The 8,041-nt window shown below is 49.4% G+C and overlaps 1 long non-coding RNA gene across 1 annotated transcript; it reads right to left on the bottom strand.

The window, feature by feature from the left end:
• On the bottom strand, positions 1–3,013 carry LOC104862403. The gene is made up of 4 exons (XR_780301.2): positions 2,574–3,013; positions 2,146–2,377; positions 1,178–1,296; positions 1–838 (listed from the first exon to the last, which is right to left on the bottom strand). It is a non-coding gene; the product is annotated as an uncharacterized LOC104862403 (long non-coding RNA).
• Positions 3,014–8,041: the final 5,028 nt, after the last annotated feature.

The following is an 8,041-nucleotide window of genomic DNA, read 5'->3' on the forward strand; positions in this document are numbered from 1 at the left end:
CAAGCGTATTAAATGTAACTTGTCCAACTTTTGGTGCAGTTAATTAATACATTTTGCTAAGATCCTATGAGTCCTATATTTCTGCCATTAACTTGTCATTTAGTCCTACCTCCCACCTTCTGGCAACTCCTGTATTCTTGTAGAGCTAATTCACCCTTGAATTTTCACGTACGTCTCTTGTCTTCCCAAGGAGTCCATAAATTAATGAAGTCAGTGCATGTGCTCGCCTGGTCCTTGATGAGGAATATAGTTTATGCAGAGAACAGCATGTTCTGAGGTACTCCCAAGTCCTAATTCAGTGATTTCCACCCCAAATCATACAGCAGACAAGTGGAGAGCACACAGACCTCAGCTTCCCACTCTGCCCCAGGGACAGTGTGCGTAAAGCATTTAACCTGGGCCAGACACGTGGAGTTTGGAAACAGGTCAGCTGATATCAGTATTTATTAATGACGATGACGTAAGTGTCCTTTCATTGCCAGTGGCTTCTCAGTGGCCAACGAAACACACTCAGGTGAGGAGGGTGGCAAACACAGCTGTCTTCTTTTACTACTAGGCATCTTTCAAAATATGTACCTAAGGCACACCCTGAAGTCCAGCCTTTCCAGTCTCTACTCTTCATTTTTATGTCCCGTAGGCTTTTTTACCCTTTATGTCTCTTCCCCAGCCCTATACCTCTCTAATTTTTCATCGTAGAACTTCAGGTCCTCATGCTGAGTTGCCCATCAGAGCTGAAGAGTTGAGGGAAAGCAGTGGAGTGGCTGGAAGTCATGGTCAAGCAGCAACAGCAACCAGGTCACCACCACCATCAGCAGCACCTGAGTGCTCGACCTGGAGCCTGGGGGAAGCAAGGAAAGGACGGGGAAGGAGAAGAGAGGAACTGAGCTGAGTTTCAGGGTCTGGCCAAGACAGAAGCAAATATTTTGCTCTCAGCTCATAGAGGTTTCAGTTCATAGTTGGCTGGAGCCAAGGCAGGGTGGCACAGCAGTGGGGCAACACAGAGGAGAAACAGTCCATGGCAGGCAAAAGGCAGCAAGCAGCAAGTAGCCAGCAACAAGCAGCGACCCTCTTTCTGTCCCTTACATCCTATCCAGGCTGCCAACCCTCAGTGTTATGGAAGGAAGCAGTAAGTGACACACACAGAGGCAGCAGAATGGAAGTAAAATAATAAACTCACTCATTGATAAGGGTCGATCGCACATAAACCGTGCCTGGATCGACGACGCGCTGGGTTACGCTCCTCCTTTTATAGGGTTTCACGGCCTTGACTTCATTCGGGCGGTTACAGTTCATTCTCTGTTCAAATCACGGTCACAGAATCATTAGCTTTCAACCCAGGCGTAACAGTTCTTTGCAGTTGGGGAGTTTACCTTTAAGATTCGCCTAGTTATCTATTCTAGTCCACAGGAGGGGAGGTGTTCAGGGTCAGGGGAGCAAATGTTAGCAATAGGTTCTTTCATCCAGATACTTTTATGATCATGTGGCTCCAGTCTCTTCGGAGCTCAAGGTCTTGCTGTGCCCTGATATCTCACGGTCAGACCAAATACCTCATTCAGCAACTAGTGCTTTTGATGCCTATCAGTTCTGAGCAAACAAACTGTTGTTAGAGACAGCAGAAGCCATTTTACATTTAAGACTTTATAGGTTTTTGCTATTTTCGAAGTTTTCTCTATCATTAGGACAGGTAGCACTACACCCAGGTGGGTCAGCCTTACTCCTAGCATCACATGGTGAATCAGGCCCAGATCACACCCTTGACCCCAGCACCACACACCCTAATCCGGCCACCTCTGAAAAGCCCCACCTGTGACTGCATGAGGTTTCGGGGGACATCTAGACATAGCCGTAACAGAAGGGAAGGAAGAAGAGAGCACAGTGGAGAGCGGGCAGGGCAGCCACAAGACAGTATCGGCCCCCAGCCCAGGCAGGGGATGCCACTCTAGAGCCACGGCAGGTTGAAAGCAGCAGGCGACCCCACAGCACAGACTGTTCGGTGGCCCTTTGAGTCTGGACCAGTCTGTGCCCAGAAAGAAGAGGGGAGCCCAACACCCCCCAGTTATAGAACCCTAGCAAGCGAGCTCTCGCCCCTCTCTGGTGCTCAGCTTCCCATCTGTGGAAGGGGAGAACACGGAACCCACTGCAGACCTTTGCTGTTGTAAAGGCCGAGTGAAAGGACGTGTGAAAGGCAGTCGGTGCGGTGCCAGCTCAGTGTTAGCTCTCAGCAACTCGGGGCTGCTCCTCCCTGAGCCGGAGAAGGGCAGGCCAGGGGTGCAGACAGTCGGCCTAGGAAGGTGCGGGCGTGCAGCGGTGACCAGTTGCAGCGAAGTGTTCCCTACTTTCTCCTGGTTCAGTCCCAACATCGTCTACAAGGCGTGGGCTAGGACAGGGCCATTGTTTATGTTAAACCTCTGCTTTGCAAACACGTGTATTCCTACACCTCACCCAGGGGTAGAGCGCTTGGCTTGTCCTTCCTTGGGGTTTTTTTTTATAATTAACCTTGCTCTGAAGGCTGATCCAAAGGCAAAACCCAATCCCAATCCAAATAACTGAGCTGCTGTCTGGATTGCACTCACCACATAGGAGCGATTCCCTCCACACTGCCCAAGCGGGCCCCATAGCTCATATTGTATTAAGCACCATGGGATGAGGCTATGGGCAGGAAGCCTCTGGTCGCAGCTGCTCAGGACTCGGGGTCCGATGGTGAGGCTGAACTAGGAAGCCCTCCCCTGTGAATGGCTCCAGCCCAGGACCTGAGGAGTTCGGAGGCGAGACCCCACTGTGGGCCCGGAAGTGCAGGGGAGGCCAGCCGACAAGGAACAGATCACAGAAGGCTTCCGGAGGAGATGGTCTCAGCGCTGTTCTCCCGTGACAGCAAACGTCCTCTGGACGCTCGTCCTTCACATCTCCAGAGAGGAGGTCTGGGAAGTCTACGGCCAAAGAGCAAGGTCTGCAAAATCCTCTGGCCTCTGAAGTCATGCAGAGATGCTGAGGCGTCTGCAGTCCTGGGCTCCTTCACCCTACCTGTAGGGCCCGAGGCAGTGGCCTGAACAGAAGTGTTCAGGAGCTGTGTGGAAATCACAGTCCTGTGCGCTTTAGCACCTCATTAGCATCCCTGGCCAGCAGAGAGAGTGAATAATTCACTGGTCCTGCTCTAGAATTACCAAGTGGTTCCCACACCCCTGCAGAGGGAGCTGATGAAGGCTGTGGGGACCTCAGCTCTTGGCCCGAGAATCCTTCTGTGTGGGTCACAGGGCCAGTCTGATGGAAGAAGGAGTCCCTGTCTCTCCCGCAAACAAGGCCCTTAAGGCAGGGGAGTGGATTGAGGATACACTCCTACGTGAAATAAATAAGTCACACATGTAAATACCGAATAGTTTCTCTGGTGTGAATAAACTGTAATAGTACACAAGATCCTAATGAGATAACTGACGCTGTGAAATGGGAAGAAAAGGGCTAGAGGTGTAGGGAAGGTGGGATGGGTAGGGGAAGGGTAATAAGGGAAAAGAAAAAATGTGAGAAAATGAAAAGATGGAACTAAAGTGTTTGTAAATGGGGAGGAGAGGAGGGGGTGAAGGGAGGGCAGGGACAAGGGGAAAAAAATGAGAACCAAGACCTGTCATGTAGAGGTACAAGTTCCCAATAATGAATGTAACTGTGCTGTGTCCCTAAAATGTACCAATAAACTCAATTAAAAAAAAAGAAAAGGCAGGGGAGCTGACCCGGCTGAGCCACTGCAAAGGATCCTCAGCATCAGGAGCCTGCATGAGCCCAGACCAGCCCTCTCCAAGGCCCAGCGGTGCCACACACAGAGAGATCTGTGTCCAGATTATGGGCCCTTTCATGTGTCTTTGACAAAGGGTTTCCCCAACATAAATGACCAGGGAACCATTGTCTTTTCTTGAGTAGTTGAGGTTTATTAGCATTCATCAAAAACTAATGTTCTGTGGAGTTTGAGCTAGGGCTGCTGCCCTCACTGCCAGGATTAGTCAGGGCTCTCCAGGAAAACACAGCCAAAGAGCTGTAACTGTTATAATGAGAAAAGGGGCGGGTGAGGAAGCAGAGACAGAAACATGGAGAAATGTTTTAAGGAATCGACTCTCAAAATCTGTAGGCACATGAGCAGGCTAGAAGAGACCCAGGGAAGAATTCAAGTTCAAGCTGTTCAAAGGCTGTCCGCTGGCATTATTTCCTCTTGGCTCACGGAGATTGGCCTTTTGCAATTTTTAAAACTAATTATTGCCGGGCCTGGTGGAGCGCACCTATAGCCCCAGCACTTGGGAAGCTGAGGCAGGAGGATTGCCACGAGTTCACCCTGGGTTACATAGTCCAAGATCAGGCTGAACTACATAGCGAGACCTCATCTCAAAAAACCACAACCAACCAGTAAAACAAACAAATCATATTGACAAATATTAATTGTTCAAATCAGTGGGATTTCCCAGGATATTTCCATACCTGCACACATCAAGCAATTATAATGTTCATCTGCCCTCCTTCTGCCCTGTCCTCCACCCTACTCTTTTCCAGGAAGTCCTTCTTTTCCACTAATTGGATGAGGCCCACTGATGTGGGGGGTGGGTAATCTTTACTACAAGTCTGCTGCTTTAAATGTCAATCTCATGCAAAAAACACCTCTGCAGGAACATCTAGAATAAAGTTGGCCCAAATATCAAGGTGCCATGGCCCAGCAAAACTGACACATGCAAAGTACACCCCAAAGTGTGATCGCTTTGCTATCTCGGTATGAGGACTGGGTCTCATCAGTGAGACAAGGCTCTGGTGTGGATGTGGCCTCCCTGTGCACTCTTCACAGATGGACACAGAACTTTCCACCCATTAAGAAGTGGGGTCCGTGACCTGCTGCCCATGGTTCTGGGAGAAGGAGCTCTGTTGACCAATAGAAGACAGCAGGGTGACGCTGCCAGTTCCCAGGCCTGGGCCTTCAGAGGCTGGTGCTCTCCACTCCGTCTCGTGGGACACTCGCCCTGAGCCTCAGATGCCATGAAGCCCAACAACCCAACACCAGCATTCCGGAAAGGCCACCTGTAGCCATTCCAGCCAACAGTGCTGCTGGCCATCCAGACACCCTAGGCAGGCTCAGACATGACCCAGAGGCCACCCAGACCTTCCAGACCAGCCCAGACACCAGACACCAGTAACCAGTAACAACCTTCCTGGAAGGAGCAGACCTGCTCCCAAGTCCAGTCACGAGACACTCCCCACGGGTGTTTTTAAGCCACAGCAATAGATAACAGGAACAAAAAGTATTCTAACATCTTTTGCTTCCATCTTCCATAATACCTGGCTTTGTCTTTAATAGCAGAAATTTCTTTTTACATGGAACCTTTTTACATGGGTTAAGATGTAGGGGGACTGAAACACTGATCATGCCCAAAGCAGGCTGTAAAGAGTTTATAGAAGTGAGTCTGGCCATCACACCCAAATTCCGTTCCCACAGCTAAAACCTTAACTAGAAGAACAATGTTCTAATTGCAACCATATACTTTTGTCTATTCTGTTCCTAATTCAGGAATGCTTTGTCTCGTCCTTTACAAGCCTTGCTTGCATCAGTTTCCATAGAAACCGCGCAAATGCTCTTCCTCACATGCAGTCCCACCCTCACAATAGCTCCCCTTTACCCCAGCTGATTACTAACAAAAATCAGTGGCTTAACCTGAGATCGTAGTTATCCTTTCTCCACTCAAGGTCTTCACATCATCGAATTCAACAGCTCCAGGTCTAACATGGCTGTGCTGGTCAGGCTGTGAGCTAGACGGGCCTTGCACAGCTGGAGGGGAAGCAGAGAGCTCTTCCTGTTAAAGAAAACAAAGGACAAAAGTGCTATATTTACACAGTGCCGGGTACACTGAGATCTGAGAAAGGTGAGTTTTAAAGTAATTCAAAAAAATTACCAGAGGTTTCTCAGCAGCAAGTCCATGTTTTAGAAACCCATCCATTAACTTCTGGGGGCTCCCACCTGCCCCTGGCAGAGTTTTTGCGGGACTGTTAAGCAGCTTATTTTTCAGAGGACTCCTAATCTTTTTGGGGGGACTGATGGGAGTGTTTTTCTTGCTTTTTGTCTTATCTTTCACTGCTACTGGCTTTAGCTGAAGTGAAGGATTCTTTGGCCCTGAAAGAAGAGGGTTCCATGTGTAAGAAACCCAACAAACGAGCACGGACAGTACCCACTTTCCACCTTGTAACACTTCCACCCACCCCACCTCCCAAAACCCTGCTGAGAGTGGGACCCTGTACAGCAGTGGCCAAAAGGGCAGGCTGTACACTTCCTGTTGCTTCTCCACACTGGGGTGGGCATTAAGGAGTAAAAGAAAATTGAATAAGAAAAAAAAAATCAGTGGCTCGGATTAACCGGCACCCTTGCTAATTAAGCTGCGTTGGTTGTCCTGGTTCCCCAGTTTGTCTTTTCAGTTCTGTCTTCTAGTTTTTCTCAGTCTTGCTCAGTAGCACTGGGCAGCTCAGAAACTACTGCAGAGGTCTCTGATATTAAAAGACTTGCTTTATACAAATGGTTCTCCCAGGACCACCAGGATCAATATCATCTGGAAACTTGTTAGAAATGCAAATTTTTAGCCAAATCCTTGAGCTAGCAAGTAAAAAATTCTGGTTGGTGGGGCACAAGCCTTCTAGGGGACTCTGATACGAGTTACAGTTTGAGAACCCCTGTCCCATATACCAGAATGAGCTAAGTACTAAGTAAATACTTAGAATTGATCAGACCTGGCTCTGAATCCCAACTCCTTTTTGGTTTTGGGACCTTTGGCAAATTAACATCTCTGCTTTGCCGTATGATTTGGCGCTTGGGGCATTTGCAGTGTGGGCAGTAAAAGAATTCATCAAGAGCAGTAAAGGAACACAACAGTTCACTCTCTCCTCTTCTTCCTCTCTCCTCCGATAGTCCCCATCCTTCTGGTGATGGAAAGCGGGGGGGGGGGGGCGGGGCAGAGAAGTAGCTCAGTAGCACCGTGCCTGCCTCACAAGTACAAGGTCCTGAGTTTGATCCCCGGTGCCAAAAAGAAAAAAAGAAAGTGACAGAGAGGAGCCCCAAGGTGTTGTGCTGACTTCTGAGTTCCACTCTGAGAATGAGGAGCCTGCTGCTCTGTGAGCCAGGGCTTCAGGGGTTTCCTTGGAAGCAAGGGGGACGATGAGGTCTACAGCCTCTGAGATTTAGCTCCCATTTGCTGGCTGGTCCCAGAATTTCCAAGAGAAGCCTCCGGCCCCCTGCCATGAAGACTCAAGCTCATGGCTACAGGGAACCCACTCTGTCCCTGAGGCCGGAGCCCCTCCGTCCTGCACCTCCTCCCACGCAAGCCCACTCTAATTGCTGTTTGCTCCATGTGTTTGCCTCTCCTTTCTCACTCTACTGCCAAATCTAGAAGCTGCGGTTGTCACGGCAACCCAGAGAGGAGCAAGAAGTCTGTCCTTGACCCAAACCTCGGCCCTGTTTGGTTAAGCACCCACTGGATTCTCTGTTTCTTGGTAGCAAAAATGTACAAATCTGACATTCTCCGGGGTTTTTTTCTCCTCTTTTATTTCCCTCTAATTCTTCCTTCCCTCCCTGCAAAGCTGCAAAGCTGGCCTGACCGGTGTCTGTTCTGAATTTACTAGCTTAGCTCTTCCTCCCACTAACCTGGGCAATGTTCTCCCTGATGCAGTCGGCCTGGCATTCTGCCCGCCCACACCGCCCTCCCGACCACAGCAAGGGGGACTGGAAGCCAGGGACAGGCAGGGACCAGGGTGCGGGGACACAGGGTGGCGGGCAGCAGCGGGATGACCCACTGAGCCCCAACTCTCTGTCCGCTTCCTCTCCGTTGCAGAACTAGAACGCTGCTGTCCTGTGTGGCCATGATGATGACAGTCTGTAGGATGGCGAGAAAAATCTAGGCAGCAGAACTGTAGAAGAGAAACAAAAATGGTGTCTGAATGAGATGATTTTCTTTTATTTTTCGGTACTTCCTGAAACTGCAATAAGCAATACGTCTATATTACTTTTCTTGAAATAGAGACTTATAGAAAGTTGCAT

The sequence above is a fragment of the Fukomys damarensis genome, unplaced genomic scaffold (genome assembly GCF_012274545.1).
Source record: "Fukomys damarensis isolate Sample0158 unplaced genomic scaffold, DMR_v1.0_HiC HiC_scaffold_12, whole genome shotgun sequence".
Taxonomy (NCBI): Eukaryota; Metazoa; Chordata; class Mammalia; order Rodentia; family Bathyergidae; genus Fukomys; species Fukomys damarensis.